General features: G+C 38.3%; 1 long non-coding RNA gene across 2 annotated transcripts; it reads left to right on the top strand.

Moving 5' to 3' along the window:
* Nucleotides 1-4,070: 4,070 nt before the first annotated feature.
* On the top strand, nucleotides 4,071-18,406 carry LOC109262580 (uncharacterized). Of its 2 annotated transcripts, XR_008417084.1 has the most exons (4): nucleotides 4,071-5,152; nucleotides 7,567-7,681; nucleotides 9,635-9,714; nucleotides 15,588-18,406. It is a non-coding gene; the product is annotated as an uncharacterized LOC109262580 (long non-coding RNA). The 2 variants fall into 2 exon arrangements; XR_008417083.1 differs by having other exon boundaries at nucleotides 4,072-7,681.
* Nucleotides 18,407-18,623: the final 217 nt, after the last annotated feature.

The raw sequence follows: 18,623 nt of genomic DNA, 5'->3' as shown, positions 1-18,623 counted from the left end.
TTCATTGTACTTTGCAGATACTGCATATTTTACAAACTGAAGGTTTGTGAGTATTTTTCATTGAGCAAGTCTGTCAGTGCAATTTTTCCAAAGCATTTGCTCATGTCGTGTCTCTGTGTCACGTTTTGGTGAGTCTCCTAATATTTCAAACTTTTCCATTATTATTATATTTATTATGGTGATCTGTGATCAGAAATGTATTGTAATTGATTTGGAGTGCAATGAACCATGACCACATAAGATGGCACACTTGGTCGATAAATGTTGTTTGTGTTCTGATGGCTCTACCAATTGGCTGTTCCCCTGTGTCTCTCCCTCTCCTTGGGTCTCTCTCTTGCCTGAGACGCAACAGTATTGAAACCAGGCCAACTGATAACCCTACAATGGGCCCCTAAGTGTTTAAGTGACAGAAGAGTTGCATGTCTCTCACTTTAAATTGAAAGCTAGAAATTATTAAGCTTAATGAGGAAGGAATGTTGAAAGCTGAGCTAGGCCAAAAACTAAACCCGTGCATCAAACACTTTGCCAAGTTGTGAAGGCAGAGGAAGAGTTCTTGAAGAAATTTACAAATGCTACTCTAGCAAACACACAAATGATAAGAAAGCCAAACAGCCTTGTTGCTAATAGGGAGAAAGTCTGAGTGGTCTGGATAGAAGGTCAAACAAGCCACAAGTCCTCTTAAACCAAAGCCTAATTCAGAGTGAGGCCCTGACTGTCGTCGTTTTTACAAAGGCTGAGAGATGAGGAAGGTGCAGAAGAAAAGTCTGAAGCTAAGAGAGGTTGGTTCATGTGGTTTAAGAAAGAAGCCGTCTCCATAATGTAAAAGTACAAGATGAAACAGCAAGTGCTGATGTAGAAGCTGCATCAGAAGGTCTAGATAAGATAATTAATTATCCAGAAGGTCTAGATAAGGTAATTAATGAAGGTGGGTACAGATTTTCAATGTAAGATGAAGCAGCTTTATATTGGAAGAAGATGCCATCTAGGACTTTTGTAACTGGGGAGAAGTCAATGCCTGGCTTCAAAGCTTCAGAGGACAGGCTGACTCTCTTGTTAGGGGCTAATGCACCTGATGAATTCAATGCTTATTTATCATTCTGAAAGCCCTAGGGCTGTTAAGAATGATGCTAAATCTACTCGACTGATGCTCCTTAAATGGAACAACCAAACCTGGGTGGCAACACATCTACAACAGTTGTCTACAACAGTTTACTGAATATTTTAAGCCCACGATGTCACCTACTGCAGAGCAAAAAAAAAAAAAAAAAAAAACTTATTTCAAAACATTACTGCTTACTGACTGTGCATCTGGTCCTCCAAGAGCTCTGATAAGATGTACAATGAGGTTAGTGTTTTCATGCCTGCTAACACAACATCCACCCTGCAGCCCACGGATCAAGGAATAATTTTGACTTTTAAGCCTCATTATTTAAGAAATACATTTTATAAACTATAGCTGCCACAGATGGTGATTCCCTTGGTGGATCTTGGCAAAATGAATTGAAAACTTTCTAGAAAGCATTCATCATTCTATATGCTATTAAGAACAATTTATGATTCATAGAATGAGGTCAAAATATCAACATGAATGGGAGTTTGGAAGAAATTTATTGTAACCCTCATGAATGAATTTGAGGGGTTCAAGACTTCAGTGGACAAAGTAACAATAGATTTGGTGGAAATAGCAAGAGAACTAGAATTACAAGTGGAGCCTGAAGATATGACCGAATTGCTGCAAACTTATGATAAAACTTTAACTGATGAGAAGCTGTTACTTATGGCTGAACAAAGAAAGTGGTTTCTTGAGATGGCACCTGGTCCTGGTGAATATGCCGTGAAGACTGTTGAAATGACAACAAAGGACTTAGAATATTACATAAACTTAACTGATAAAGCAAGCGACAAGGTTTGTTGGAATTGACTCTGATTTTGAAACAAGTTCTACTGTAGGTAAAATGTTATCAAACAGCAACATATGCTACAGAGAAATTGTTCATGAAAGGAAGAGTCAGTCCACACAGTGAAGTTCATTGTTGTCTTCCTTTAAGAAATTGCCACAGCCATTCCAATCTTCAGCAACCACCACCCTGATCCATCAGCAACAATTAACATTGAGGCAGGACTTCCAGCAGCCAAAACATTCTGACTCTGTGAAAGCTCACGTATTTTCAAATATGGCTCTATTCTTTTTTTTAATCATTTTTTTTTTAATTTAAATTCCAGTTAGTTAGCCTACAGTGTAATAGTAGTTTCAGGTGTAGAACTTAGTGATTCATTGCTTGCATACAATACCCAGTGCTCATCACAAGTGCTCTCCTCAATACCCATCACCCATTTAACCCATCTCTCCCCCCCACCTCCCCTCCAGTAAACCTCAGTGTGTTCTCTGTAGTTAGGAGTCTGCTTTGTGGTTTTCCCTCTATGTTCATTTGGTTTATTTCTTCAGTTCCACATATCAGTGAAATCGTATGGCATTTGTCTTTCTCTGACTGATTTACTTTGCTTAGCATAATACACTCTAGCTCCATCCACATCATTGCAAATGGCAAGATTTCATTATTTTTGATGGCTGAGTAATATTCTTTTGTATTTATATACCACATCTTCTTTATCCATTCTTCAGTCGATGAATGAATTTGGGCTCTTTCCGTAATTTGGCTATTGTTGATAACACTGCTATCAATACCAGCGTGCATGTGTCCCTTCGAGTCAGTATTTTTGTATCCTTTGGGTAAATGTGGTGCAATTTCTGGGTCATAGGGTAGTTCTCTTCTTATTTTTGAAGAACCTCCATACTGTTTTCCAGAGTGGCTGCACTGGTTTTGCATTCTTGATTTTTAAAAAATCCTGTTTGGAATAGGAATTCAACTTGGATGGTTGCATTTTGTGGCCAGGAGGACAAATTGAAGACCCATATAGTACTTCTGTTTTCTTTCCTTCCATTTTCCACCATAATTTATGGGCTACAGATTGAATTTAACCTACATTGGAATTAAAGGTTTTTTTCATCCTTCCCATTAGGAAAACCTTGATGATTCTTGTCCAAGATTGTCACTTATTAAAAATATTCTCCTCCATAACTTAGACACATAGAAAATTTTACAGTTTATTTATTTTTTTTAATTTTTTTTAACATTTATTTACTTTTGAGACAAAGAGAGACAGAGCATGAACGGGGGAGGGTCAGAAAGAGAGAGGGAGACACAGAATCTGAAGCAGGCTCCAGGCTCTGAGCTGTCAGCACAGAGCAACGCGGGGCTCGGACTCACTAGCCTTGAGATCATGACCTGAGCTGAAGTCGGATGCTTAACCGACTGAGCCACCCAGGCGCCCCGAAAATTTTACAGTTTAAATTCCTACTCACAGCTTAGTGTTTTGGCCTCCCATCTCATCATAATTGGAAAAAGAGTTAGAATATGAAATGAAAGCAAAATGACTGAAACAATCTATAGATATAATTGGAAATTATCTATTTAGGGATGAAGACGTTTCTACTCGGAATTAGGACATTTCTACTTGTTACTATTTATATATTCAAAATTAATTAAGGATGCAAGAGTCTCTTCCCAGCTAGACTCTGAGCACCTTCGGAACAGCAGCTATCTCAGTCGGTTTGGTTAGCCCTCGCCTAATCAGCATATGAAACGCAGAAAGTACTCAGTCTGTATTTGTTTAATTGTAGAATAAAATTGACTTATTTAAAGTGTACTTTTCCTCTAATTTAAAAACCTTTTATTCTTCCATATAATTTATCTCATTATATAGCATAGATGTTAATTACCATGTTACGTAATGTATCATTTTGGGGAAAAAAAAGTTAGGAAAGCTGTCTGGTCGGGATTGGTGCGTTGAAAATCTGCAAAGTTAAGAGACTGTTAAAAACTGAGAACAAACTGAGGGTTGATGGGGGGTGGGAGGGAGGGCAGGGTGGGAGGGAGGGCAGGGTGGGTGATGGGTATTGAGGAGGGCACCTTTTGGGATGAGCACTGGGTGTTGTATGGAAACCAATTTGACAGTAAATTTCATATATTAAAAAATAAAAAAAAATTAAAAAAAAAAAAAAAGAAAATCTGCAAAGTTTCCTTGTACACAATCCACCTACCAGTTTTTTTTTCCTTTATCACTTGGTAGGAATAGGAGGATTTTTATTGTTAATTTTCATTAAGGAAGATGGTTAATTTAAATGGGAAACGGGTATTATAATATAAACACAATCTCCTCCAACCCAGAAATCCTCTCCACATAGTTGAGAAGGAAGACGCTTTACTATTGAATAAGCATTAAAACAGAATGTGATGTGTATCTCAGGAGATCAACTAACAGATTGCAAAGACAGAACATCCCCCACCCCCAAACCTTTTATATAACCAAGCAGGTACAACCCATTACTTACATGTTCTCAAAATAAAAAATAACTAGTTCTCAAATAAGCGGTCTTGACAACACCATTTGTCACATACAGTTCATCCCAACCTTACTTAGAAATTGGGGTGACCATCTGTGCTGTGTTTATCCAGAGGAAAACCAAACTTTTCATGTCTTTATAACATGAGACAGTTTTGCAACTGGAGCAAGCTGCACAGGGAAGTGACCCTCCCACAGAAAGTGGGAGATAGTGGCGTTACCTTCCTTGATGTTTACATTTCAAACAGATGGCTCTGAGTCCTTGAGAAAGAGTTTCCCAGATTATAAAGCTGACAAAATGTTGATCTAGTCTTCAAAGGGATTTACATACATTTCAAAGGAGATAGTACTTAAAGTTATAATTTTTCTAAGTAAATGCTCAAAGAAAAAGGAGGACAGGGAAATCTCATTTATTTGCAAGAGAGAACATTAAGCCTCCTGTATTTCATGTGTATTTGTCCCTACAGTACCTACTATCTGGCTACTTCATGCAGTCCTTTATGGGAGATGAGTGGGGTGGCGAAGAGAGGGAGGGAGCACTGCTCTCATCGCTCTCATACCCTGCTTTGTTTGTTTGTCGCTTTCTCCTGTTTCTGAATGTTAACCTCAGCACTTGTTGGGCAAGCTGTGACTTGAAGTGACTACTGCCCTGCAAGTGGAAAAGACTCCTTTAAGTTTGTTCTTCCAGATACTGGCATGGGGAGATGTCTGGGAACAGCTTTCTCAACTTCCTCTCCCTTGGTCTCAGGTTCGCAAGCCCCCAGTTTAACCTGTAGTTAGTAAATGCCCGTTTAGTCAATAAAGGGATTAAATTGTCTCTTTAATCGTGATCCAAATTATTTCTCTTTTTTTCCCCTGTTACAAAGTTATTCTTTATGTTTCCTTTTTAAAACTTTTTTGCATTGCAGGTATGAGCCACTAAAAGGCCTGGTTCAAATAAGCACGTTAGTGAATATGTCTGAAAAAGCTTTCTTCTCTCCCTCCTGGGATGTCACACTCTCCTGGCTTTCCTCCTGTGTCACTGGCTACTACTTCTTGGTCTCCTTACTTGCAACTTTTCCTCTACTTGACCCCCAAATGAAAGAGAGCATCTGAACAGAGTCAAATGTTATTTGTTCACTATCATCACTCCCTACATCGTTTCTTCTAGTCCCATGGATTTAATACCATCTGATATTGATGAATCTATGTCTATATCTCCAGCTCTTGTATCTCCTATCAGTTCCAAACTTTCATATCAATAGCTTACTTGAAAACTCAACTAAATAGCTGAACAGTAATACAAACTTTACATGTAGAAGTAGAATCTTAATGTTCCCAGTTCTACCCTTCTTTCAGCCTTCTTAATTTAATGGCACCATTATTCATTTAACCAGTCAAGCAAAACACAAAACAAAACAAAGACCTAAGAGTCATTTCACTGACTTACATGATTTAACCTAAGTTCTGTTAATTCTACTTCTAAAATATATTTCATATCCACTTCCTCTGTCAATTCTTTTTATTTTAAGAGAGAGAGAGAGAGAGAGAGAGAGAGAATTCCAAGCAGAATCTGCCCTGTTAGCACAGAGCCTAATGCAGGGCTTGAACTCACGAACTGTGAGATCATGATCTGAGCTGAAACCAAGAGCTGAGGCTCCACCTGCTAAGCCACCCAGGTGCCCCCCTCTGTGAATTCTTACAGCCACCAACCCCAGTTCATATACCATCCTTTCCCAGGAAAGAAGGAGAAACTGCCTTTCAATCAGCTCTCAGCTTTCACTCTTAAACCTCTTTCTCGCTATACCGGTGGCCATGATCTTTTGATTGTAAATCTTATTCATTTGGTTTTATGATAACCCTTTAAGAACTTTCCACTGCATTTAAATTAAAATTCTTTTTTTTTAAGTTTTTATTTAAATTCCAGTTAGGTAACATACAGTGTAATATTAGTTTCCAGGGTACAATATAGTGATTCAACACTTCCAAACTAACCTGGTACTCAGCGTAAGTGCACTCCTTAATCCCCGTCACCTGTTTAACTCAACCCCACACATACCTCCCCCGCTAGTAACTTCTAGAATCAATTTGTTCCCAATAGTTAAGTGTCTGCTTCTTGGCTTGCCTCTCTTTCTCTTTCTTTTTTTTCACCCTTGTCCTTTGTAAGTCAGAGAAAGACAGATACCATAGGATTTCATTCATATGTGGAATAGAAGAAACAAAATAAATTAAAATTATTTTTAAAAAATTAATGTTTATTTCTCAGACAGAGACTGAGCATGAGTGAGGGAGGGGCAGAAAGAGAGAAGGAGACACAGAATCCGAAGCAGGCCCCTGGCTCTGAGCTGTCAGCATGGAGGCTGATGCGGGGCTCAAACTCACAAACCGTGAGATCATGACCTGAGCCAAAGTCGGTTGCTCAACCGACTGAGCCACCCAGGCGCCCCACAAATTAAAATTCTTTATTGGAATGTCCTTCATACTTTTTATTCAAACGCTCCTAGATATTTAAAAGTGGACAACTAAAAGAAAATATTGGAGAAAATCCCTTGCATTAGAAAAATTAACATTTTAAAATTAAAAAAGTTACATCTTTCTCCTAAATATATTTAACTGTCCAGTTATTAAATATAATAAGCAAAATTATTTTGTAAAATCATCTTGTAGTGAGATGAGACATGGAAATTTTCTTTAATTAGATCATATTTCTGTGGATTGTAACAGTTTTTACAGCTAGAATAAGACAGGGTTCAAGATTCAGCATTAGATCCATTTTTATTATATACTTTAGGATTTTTTTTTTGCATAGACAAATTTTGACTGTACAGATCATTCAGATATGCCTTAATTAGTGTGATAGAGACATGTATCCCTCCGAAATATTATATATGGCTACATTAGTGATTTCATTTCGTGGTTAAAACCATTAATTTATAATTATGCATTTGATGGAACAGCCATATTCTATCAACATCTGAGAGGGAGGAATCCATCCTAATTGACCAAAGCTGACTCTCTATAGTTCAGAACATGTAATTTGGGAACATTTTGTTCTACGCTGGAACACACTTAAGTGGATGTTAAGAGTGCAATTTAATCAACTCTGTAGAAATTAACAGCAAAAAGAAGAAACAGTGTTAGTCATTATTAAGTGTGTACTTATAAAACATGTGCTCTTTACAGGAGAGTCTATAACATATTCCTGTTAATTTAAACTTAATAAATGAATCACGAAAATATATAGAATACTGGATAAGTGGCCGAGTGACAGCAAGCAGGGGGCTTTCAACCAAGTATGGTAAGTAATGGGTTTATAGCACTCAGTGATCTTTTGTCAAAAGTTAATGAGATGTATCTTTTCCAATTCTAAATAAATATTATTTGTCTTATTTCCCATATATGTATGTTTTTCTTTATAATGTAATATTGATTGGAAGTAAACTTAAAAAATCTTTGACCTCTTCCTAAGATCATGCAAAACATGCAGGTAAGACACTGGACTACCTCATGGATGGTAGCAGTGTACAATATCACTTTGACTATATTACCAGAACTCACCCCAAATTATGGCCCTCCTTAGATCTGGATCTAAACTGATTCATGTGTAAAATGGAGCCTATAGTCACTGATTCTTCCAGATACCTCATATACAGATTTCAATATACTCCTTTCTCTGTAGATTTCTTTTTTTTTTTAGATTTTTTTTTTTTTTTTTGAGAGAGAGAGAGAGATAGAGAATGAGTCGGGGAGGGGCAGAGCGAGGGAGACCCCAAGCAGCGATGTGGGGCTTGAACTCACGAACCGTGAGATCATGACCTGAGCCAAAGCCAAGAGTCGAACAATTAATCCAACTGAGCCACCCACGTGCCCCTCTGTAGCTTTCTTTCTAAAAAACCTTATAGTTGCTGAGTTTCAGTTGATACCACAATGCCTTATTTAATTTTTCCTACTTAAAGGGTCAATGTTTCTTTCAGAAAAATATAACATCTAAAAATCTATACTTTTTAAGTGATATATTTCCCTTAGAAAAATATTACAAATTAAACAGAATCAATTAATTATTTTAAAAAGACAAACTGGTTTCACCATTATTATTTTTTTCAAATCACATACTTCATGAGACTCTGGTTTTCTTTTTCTAGTTTAATTCTTTTGAAAATCATGATTAGATTGCAGATGCAGTCACAGCAGGCCATCTTTCCAAGGTGAGGGCCATTCCATCAGGACTTATGCAGGTGTCTGTTCTCTAAAAACAATCTCAGCAAGAAGTGGGCAATGGAATTTTATTTATGCAAGGCAGAATTCTATAAACAGGTTGTGATTTTAGTGTATATTTTGTCCATTGCCTTGAATTTTTTATATTGATCCTTTAATACTATTTTCTTTTTCTATACACAGACAAGAAATACGGAGAATCCTATTTTTTTTTTCCACTGTAAAAGTAAACCCAAAAGAATAAAATACTGTATCTTTGACAGTATGTGTATGGTAGGAACACAGATTTTAGTGTCAAATTGACTAGGTTCAAATCCCAACGGTGCCACCAAACTATATGATGTTGGGAATGGTACTGTACTTGTCTGTGCCTCAGTTTCTTTATTTGTAAAATAGACATAATGTTAATAGTAACTATACCATATGGTTGCTAAGAAATGAAATGAGCCATTCAGGTAAACCATCTGATCCCAAAAAGTGTTCAGTAAGCATTAGCTAACATCATCCAAGACAAACCACTGTTGGTGATTTGCTCTTGGGCTTTTTTCTCATATATTTTCAACATTTGTTATAATAATAATAATAATAATAATAATAATAATAATAATAATGTATGTGTATATGTGTATCCTGCTTTTCTTTTGAAATTAACTTTTAATAATTTTTAATAATTTTTATGACTACAAAATTGTTACACACTCTTTGTTACAAAAAAATATACAGATAACACATTGACTCAAATATTGCTTTGATCATGGAAGCCATTTAAAATGCTTTTTCTAGAGTATCTTAGAACACTGATATAAACAGCTGAGGACAACTCTCCTCATCTGTGAGAAAGCATAATATAACTGAAAATTGGTTACTTGTCCCAAGGGAAATTAGACATTCTTCCCACAATGAGTCTTCAGGGGGCACTTATAATGGGGTCCTTATGCTGGCTGCCTCATTGATAGATATGTGATTTAAAGCCAGTGTCTCCAAGAGAAACAGTCCATTTACTGCTCATCACCAGTTGCTATCTTATTTCATTCAGGATAGAGTTCCCAGAAGACTTCATCAGCAGGAAAGAAGCTCTAATAATGTGGAATAGAAATACCAGAAGACTCCTATCAGGTCAGCTTGCTGCAACAAAATACCACAAGCTGAGTGGCTTAAAGAGCAGAAATTTGTTTTTTACCTTTCTGAAGGCTGGAAGTCCAAGATTGAGGTTGTTGGCAGATTTGGTTTGTGGTGAAAGTTATTTTCCTGGCTGGCAGATGGCCACCTTTTTGCTGTGTCTTCACAAGATAAAGAAATAGAAACAGAGGGACAGAGAGAGATAGCTCTTCTTCTTCTTCTTTTTCTTCTCCCCCTCCTCCTCCTCCTCTTCCTCCACCTTCTTCCTCTTCTTGAGAGACAGAGTATGTGAGCTGAATAGAGAAGTGGGAGGTAAGGAGGGAGAGAGAGAGAGAGAAAGAGAGAGGAAGAGAGAGAAAGAGAGAGAGAGAGAGAGAGAGAGAGAATCCCAAGCAGGATTCTTGAGCCCCGATGCAGGACTCAGTCTCCCATCCCTGGGATCATGATCAGAGCTAACTTCAAGAGCTGGATGCTCAACTGACTGAGCCACCCAGGCATCGCTCTTCCTCTTCTTAAAAAGCCACATTACTATCTGATTGGGGCTCTGCCATTATGATATTATTTAATTTTAATTACCTCCTAAAGACCTTGTTTCCAAATATAGTTATATTGGGAGTTAGGGCTTCAACATATGAATTTTGGGAGGACAGCAATTCAGTTCATAGTAGCTCCTATATTCTGTGCAGGGGAATGTCAATCTTTCATTCTGGGTGCATTTTCCTTGTCCCATCATGTGACAGAAAAGGAATTTCTCTGTTTTGTTTAACATCTAACATCATCATGAAAGCAATAAATGAACATCTTACTGTGTGCTAGGAACTATGATGGATCCTGGGGCTTAAACTCTGTTCTTCAGAAAATCCATTGCCTCCATTTTGTCAACTCATGCTATGTTTCAAACCTTTTGATGGCTTTTACCTCATTCATTTGGCCAAACTTACCTTTCACATAATAGTCCACTATGAACCACTCACCATACTTCATTTCTTCATTCTACAAATGCTTCTGAGTGCTTACCACATGCTGGGTATGTTGCAGGCATTGCTGATACAGAGGCAATGTAAACAAAGTTTCTGCTTTCATGGAATTTAAAGCCAGTATGGGGTTCCGACAAGGAATGAACAAAATAACATGCTATCAGTTAGTAACCCTTATTGTGAAGACATAATAAGGAGGCAAGGAGGAGAGAGAGCAATTTAGGTGAGTATATGTGCTATTTTGGATAGAGTGGTTAAGGAAGCTTTCCTGGATCATGTGGGCATTTGAATACGGACTTGAATAATTGAAGGAGGAAGTTGTGTGACTATTTAGGGAAAGGGCATTTGAGGCAGAGGACAGAGCAAATGCAGAGTTGTTGAAGTGGGAACATGCTTGAAGTATTTGTGAAATAGTAAGCTGACCAAAGGGGATGAGGGAAGTAAACTAGGAGAAAGAAAGATTGAAGAGTGTAATTGAAGAGAGAGCCAGGGACCCGATCATGTAAGACTGGGTGGCATGGTAAGTCTTTGAGTTTCAAGTAGATAGGAAAGTTTTTCTAAGTTTCTATTATATTATCAGGAAACCTTTAGAATAGGGGACAGAGTTGGTGGCTGTGTTGAGACTAGGAGACTAGGTGGCAAATGTGGAGAGAGGAGGCACTCCTGCTATAGCAGTTGTCCAGTCTAGAAGACCCATCTCTGCCTCACTGATATATATCACTGAATTCCTGCCTCCTCATCTTTACTCTGAGCTCCTTGTTCAGCACCATTCCACTCCTCTCCACTTGTTCAATGCTTTGTGATCCCCAGCTCATCTCATTGGCTGATTTAATCCATGTCCAGTATATTTTATATTTTATTTAATATTGCAGGCAACTTCACATACATTAACATTCTTGGTTTCTCCCAACTAAATCCATTATTTTGAGAATGATTTCCTAATTTTGTATGATGCTATCTTACTAAGGTAACACTTTTCTTACTTGAAGATATCTGACTCCAAAACCTTATCTAAATGGAATGCAGAGAATCCAGAAGAGGAAGCCTCTGCTAGAAAAGATGCCCCAAATCCGTGAGCTCAAGTTCACATATTTTCTTCTTACAACTTCATCTCCACAAATGACTATTGGAAGAGATACAAGATAAATGTTCATGGTGCACTGTGGCAAGAAGGTTCCCTCTGTCCTTGTTTCTGGGGATTCCACTTATAATCCCACTGAGGGTGAAGGAGAATTTGTTTTTCCCCAGCTGACAGGATAGAGCATTCAGCTCACTCAACATGATGTAGGGTAAAGTCAGTCCAATATCTCTAAACCACTCTATCAGTAGGAAATAGTGGGGACACCCAAAGGAACAGAATAGGATATTTTGACCAGAAGAAGGAAGAATGTGTCTGATATTTTTTAAAGTTTTGTATTGAGAGGTCCTAGGAGGGCTATAGTTGACAAATTAGGAAGCATTTCTAACTCTTAAGCTTTCTGTTATTCTTGCCAGCTTCCATTTCTTTCCACTATCCACCTTCCACTTTGTCTAACTCATTTCCACCTCTCTATCTGGAGGAAAAGAGGGTGAATTTTGTATATCATTCTATCTAATCATCTTATTATTTAAGAACTAGAGAGAAATTTCTGGAAATAATGAAAAAATAGAACAAAATGCATAGAAATGTCTCAGGAATGCCTGCTAAAGCATTACTATTTGTAATGGTGACTGCATAATACATTTATTTAAGTTTAGCACTGATTTTTTATGTTGCAGAGTTGGCACCTGAATTAATCAAGATAAATGAGCTGGCCCCGAAAATAATGAGCAGTGTCTAAACAACTGTGGCATAGGTTTTCAATGAATGTCTCTTGAATTGAATTCAATTTCAATACTAATCTGTTCATTAAATTAATTATATAAATCCGGAGAAAGACAACTTGTATATCCAGCTTATAATTATGACAGCTGTGAAAAGATAGGAAGGCCCTCGGTAGACTCCTTAATGACAGTGGAGTGAATGTTTTACTCAGGTTTCCAATAGACCCCTAAACCCTGAGAGATCTGGCTTCATCGTTATCAGTTGCATGAGGCACAATTTTTCTAAGTCTCTATTTTCTTATCTACAAAATGGTAATAATGATTGACACCTCCTCCACTTAGACTTTGACAAGAGAGACCCCTGGCCTGGGCCTCACCCTGGTCCTTTTCTGATTATGGCCCTCCACAAGATGTGAAGTTAACAGGGTCAAGGAGATGCATCCATTCAGAGGCTAAAGTGCCCCAACTCTTCCCCACAGCCCAGCTCTGAGCACTGAGGTCTCCAGAATTTCAAGTTTGTGGGGCTCTGAGGGGCTGTGTCAGAGATGAAAGGTATATGGACAGGTGAAAGGGGTATGTTCCACTGAGGATCCACAGTGTGCACTTCAGTCATCTTGTGCAGTGCAGGTGCAGCCTGAGGTGAGAAAAGAGGGGTACACCAGGGATGGGTACCCCAGAGTGTAAAACTCCAAGGTGTGAGAGAATATCAAAATGAAACCTGAAATTCTAGGTAGTTATGTGGCATATTTTAAAAGATGAGGATAGACTGTATTGTATTTAGTGTGTTGTTAGCTTGATTCATTATTATGATTTTTTAAATTTTTTTAACGTTTATTCATTTCTTAAGAGACAGAGAGAGACAGTGCATGAATGGGGGAGGGGCAGAGAGAGAGGGAGACACAGAATCCGAAGCAAGCTCCACGAACTGACGGCATAGAGCCCGACGCAGGGCTTGAACTCACGGACCATGAGATCATGACCTGAGCAGAAGTTGGATGCTTAACTGACTGAGCCACCCAGGAACCCCTGATTCATTATTATTTGTAAATATTATTTGTAATTTGAGATCATTGCAGATTCACATGAAGATGTAAGAAATAATACGGAGGGATCTCCTGTACACTTTGCCTAATTTACCCCAAAGATAACATTTTGCAAAACATGACATGACATCACGACCAAGATACTGACATTTGTACAACCCAAAGATTATATTCTGATTTCCCCAGTTTTACTTGTACTCATTGTTATGTATGTGTGTGTTAAGTTCTGTACATTTTATTACCTGCATAGATTCATGTATTTGCTACCACAGTCAAGACACTTCTGATACCACAATGACTCCTTGTGGATTTATTACTTTTAAATATGTAGGCATATAGAATGTCCCAGAAAAGTACTTTTAAAATTAAATGTTTGGTCTAGGCTAATTTAAGAGTAAAGTAATAAATCAGAATGGAGAACATTTCCGAAAGGGAAAATGCTTCCTGAGACAAAATGCTACTATTAACCCAGTCATTCCATTATGAGAGGCTTTTCTCCCACCTATATTTAGAGATGGGGTTGTGGGAGGGTTGTAGTTGAAATTGCTGCCTCTGATTCCTAGAACAGGCTGTTTCTCCATATTCCTTATTGCTCAGCACCCCACCTCTACATATTGTTTCGTCAACACTCTTTTTGTTCTTTATTGCTCAATGCTCTGCATCTATGAACATAGGAAAGCTGACACTGTATAACCCTCATATTTCAGCAAAGGTCTTGGGCTTCCTAAGGATCTCTGATTTCTATAGAGTTTGTAGAAGGCTAATCTTATTGGAACCTATAAACTTCTCAGGCTTATGCTCTACCCTGGGTATAGACTTTTAGGGCAACTAGTAAGGCATAACTAATAAAGTGAACTTATGTTCTGCTGGGGCCATTGAACAAGGCAGAAAGGAATTTTATTATCTGCTGATAGTGGTAGTTGTTGTTGAAGGGTGTGGAAAAAGAAAAAAAAACACTATGAGAGGAAGAGACAAAGTAAGAAACTCATGAAACATGATCAGATGAAAAGAATTGGAGTTAGATTACAGTCAGGAATCACGTTTGGAACAGTTCCACCCTTGAACTTCCGCAGCCTGTCCCAGATGTTCTGTGGTCTACTTTGGAATCCCTGTGATAGTTGGCAGGAGCCCCCCTCCACCAGTTACAGCCTGTTGGATCCTTGACAGGCTGGCTCGTTCTTCAAGCTCTTCTTTTCCAGTCCTTTGGCTTCTAAGTCGCTGCATTTTTAGCAGTTGGTTGACTCTTAGCAGGAGCCAAGACCTAATCTGGGAATGAAGCCAGGACCCAGGGCATCCAAAAGGCAAAAATTGGCTGTGAAAATAAACCTAGCACTTCCTTGGGGACTCTGGTATGTTAGCAATGTTGTGGAAGCAAACCTGCTATTTACTTTGGTGTCGGAATTTATACACACACACACACATGTATATAAATTGATATATATGTGAAGCTGAAGAAGTTTAAGAAAGATCATTTCTGATATTCTAGAGAAGGAGCTCAATAGATAATGTCTAAAATTATGAAATCCTGAAGTAGCAACACTGCAAGTTATAAATAGAGCCTCCCCTAAGGTATGTAGGATACAGGATAATACTTTTGTAGTGCCTTTTTTTTTTTTTTACATAAACAATTCAGTTTAAGGTGTGTGATAAAGTTCATGGGCCCATGAAAGATATCAGGATTTGATTTATTTGCACATGTAGAGAAAAGAAGAGGTATTTACATTTAGGAAGTATCATAGTGTCCAGGAACACCTCTTCTAGTTCAGGCACAGAAACCATAGCATTGTGTTCTTTATTGTCAACAGTTCCATTCTTGGCTAATTTCATATCTCTTCACTGTCCTGAGAAAAAAGATAGCAGTACTGTTATTACTCATAAGGCACTATTTCTTCAGAATCTGTATTGAAATAATATAGATCTTACTTTACAGTTCCCTAATTCTACGTATTTAATGCTGGTTAAACCGTTACTTTCTGTGAATACTGTTTTCCAGTGACTTGGAAAAGCTGATGGGGTGTTACATTAACAGAGACTATCTCTTGTCTAGCACAGCTAAAGACTGACCCTGGAGACTGATATGTCTTCATGCACTGGAGGCAATTAGAGCAAACGGATGAGAGGGGCCTGTTGGTATTCAGGAGCAACAGTCTCAAGAACCCTGGGTGGGGGGCACAGCACTTCTGTAGGACTGCCTGACAGTGGGTAGTGCCAGTGGCAGAGGGCATACAGGCGAAAGAATTTCTGCCATCACCACCAAAACCACACGCCCATGTTTGGATGCTGTAGACCTGAAATAGCAGGATAAGTGGAACATGGATGGGTGAGATCCATTGCACAGGCTTCTAGGTGCAGCTCTAAGCCAAGGGTCAACAGTGGGAAGTTGGAAGTCCAGGGTCTGAACTTATCCTGTGTCTGATATAAATGAGTCATCCCACATCAGCAAGTAAGCACCATATTAATGGTTCAGTCTTAGAAGATCCCAAGAAAGAAATACTTGTGTTGTCCAGCAGGAGTGATCTGATCTGCTAGAACCAGATTCGTGCCTAGATCTGAAACTATGCCTGGATCTGGTACCAGATCCGTGCCTGGTCTCTTGGTGGTACTGGTCTGAAACATGAAGGCAAATGCAAGAAGAAACAGTTAAAGAATTTAAATATTCTTTATCTCTGATTTATTCTTAGAGAAGGGCTACTGAGGAAAAAAAGTAGAGTCAAGGGATCACTGTTTCTTGTAACAAGCCTTGTACTAGTATGTTAGTGTTTAAGTTCTATACATGTATTACTTCAAAACATAAAAATTAAAAAAATGAATATATCAAAACAAAACAAAATAAAGCCAAGTTGTAGTATATAGCCTTTTTTATAATCTGCCTTTTCTATCTAATGATATATCTCGAACATTTCCCCATATTCTCATAAAATATGACTTGATGATTAAATAGTATTCTACCACACAGATGTGCCATAGCCATAACTGACTTAACAATTTTCTTACTTTGGATATTTAAGTGATTTCCAGTTTGTCTTTGTGGAATGGAAATCAGCAGGAATTCGGCACTTCCACATTTGGTGTCCGATGGACTTGCTAAAAATGACTTTTTATTCTGTCTGTTGCTTCCAGCCCTTGTTGTTTCTGGAAACTTGCTGTATCAACCCTCTCCCCTAATAAATCTTATTATATGACAATGTAGCTAAGAGTGTGGCTGCAGCAAGCCAGGTGGACCTGGGTTCAAATCATAAACCTCCCATTTTTCAGCTCTCAAAGACTCAGTGATCTTATATTTAAAAAAGGATTACTGTAAGGATTATATGAAACATTGTATCTAAATTTATGGAGATACCTAGTTGATAATGGTATTATCATTTATTGGCTCTTCTCTGACACCTATTTATTGAGTGTTTTAATGTGGCAGGCCTTGTGATGGGTGCTAAAGATGCAAAGATGGGAGAAACAAGCAAGCCCTGATCTGTGACTATTACAGTGTCACATTATAGAAAATCATCAAGCTATCGCATTTTAAAAAATTCGGAATTGCAGCTATGCCAAATGCCAAAGAAGAGAGAGACCTTGTGCAATGCAGACCTGTCATAGGAGATTTGATACAGTCACAGAGCGGCCCTGCGTTCTCATAGGGATATCAGTCTTTGCCTTATGATTCTGGACAAAAAGAGAGGGCAGCAAGAAGATTGGTATCCTCCACCAGAAAACACAGTATTTGGTTTAAGATGTTGGGGTTTTTTGTTTTGTTTTGTTTTGTTTTGTTTTGTTTTGTCTTCTGTGTTCATTCTCACAGAACAGAAACTGTATGCATGTGACTTTGCAATGAAACGGTGCAGACTGGGACCAGTGGGAAATATCTTTAACTCTTTCCTGCCCACAGTTCATGGCCTTCAGTCATCTTTCCTGTTTACAGCATCTGTGCTCTGAGAGCCTTTTCATGTGCCTCCAGGATGGACCATTGTAATGTGCTTCTTTGACTAAGGTCCGTTGTATTCCAGCTTTACTATGCCACCCTGGCTGTCTTTGAATCTCTAGGGCTTGGCAGGGTACCTGACACAAAGCAGCTTCTCACAACATGCAAAGCAGGTTGACTGAAATCTAATATCGTATTTCAGGGCAGGGCAGACATCACCTGCCCAGGAAGATGTAGGGAGGAAGGAAGGGACTTCTGGTCCCTGAATATACTAGAGCCCTAAGACAGTTCAGCGTGAAAAGGAGTGGAAGGATAATATCAAGAGGCAGCTCCTACAAAGGGTTCAATGTAAAGGTGGGGAGGGAATTCCAGACAGGGAGACATGAGGTACATGGGTAAGAAAGGATAGCAACCTTATCTGTAGTAGGAGTATCAGTGTATGGCTGTGCCAGGAGCAGGGAGAGGTTGGGGAGAGGCTGTTAGGGAGATCAATAGTAGATGGCACTGGGAAAGTACTCGGAGCTGAGTTGTGAAATACCTTCTGCCATTAATATTAGAGACACATTTAAAATAAAACGCATAGGCTGGAGAAAAGCAGAGAGCTTTAAAAAGATAGAATTTAAGTACTGCTAATTATCTGACAGCACAGAAAAATAATAGAGCAAAACAAATCCTCCCAGCTGTGATCAGCATGCTTAAGGATCTTGAACTTCACAAGCTGGCCAGGAACTAAAACTTCTGGGATCTGATATCCTTGCTCCTGACCTTGCAATTCCAGAGTTAATATTGTGTTCAGTGTCTGAAGGTAAAGGGATCTTCAGACCAGAAAAATATTGTATCTTATTTTTTTTGTTAGTGATTACTTTTTGTATCTTTATTTTTAAAATATGTAAACAGTAAGGTTTTGTGACTTTACTTAATGAATAAACTCCTCATTAACAAATTTCTTCATACACCAGGAGTCTAGAAAGTTTATTTATATAAGCTTTTAAGTTCATGAAAGAAAGTTAAGAAATCTGTTACTGAGTAAATAGGGGCTTAATATAATGCTTTCTTCCATTCCATGGTGTGTAGATTGCTTGTAAGAGTTGTGTGAACATATTGCTATATGTAGAATTGTGGTTCCCAGGAACTCACTTCATTAGCTGTCATCCTAATTTCTAGAAACAC

The sequence above is a fragment of the Panthera pardus genome, unplaced genomic scaffold (assembly GCF_024362965.1).
Source record: "Panthera pardus isolate Hobbes unplaced genomic scaffold, ASM2436296v1 HiC_scaffold_24, whole genome shotgun sequence".
NCBI classification, from domain to species: Eukaryota; Metazoa; Chordata; class Mammalia; order Carnivora; family Felidae; genus Panthera; species Panthera pardus.
The sequence above is the reverse complement of the archived record's forward strand: the minus strand, read 5'-3'. Positions and strand labels throughout refer to the sequence as shown.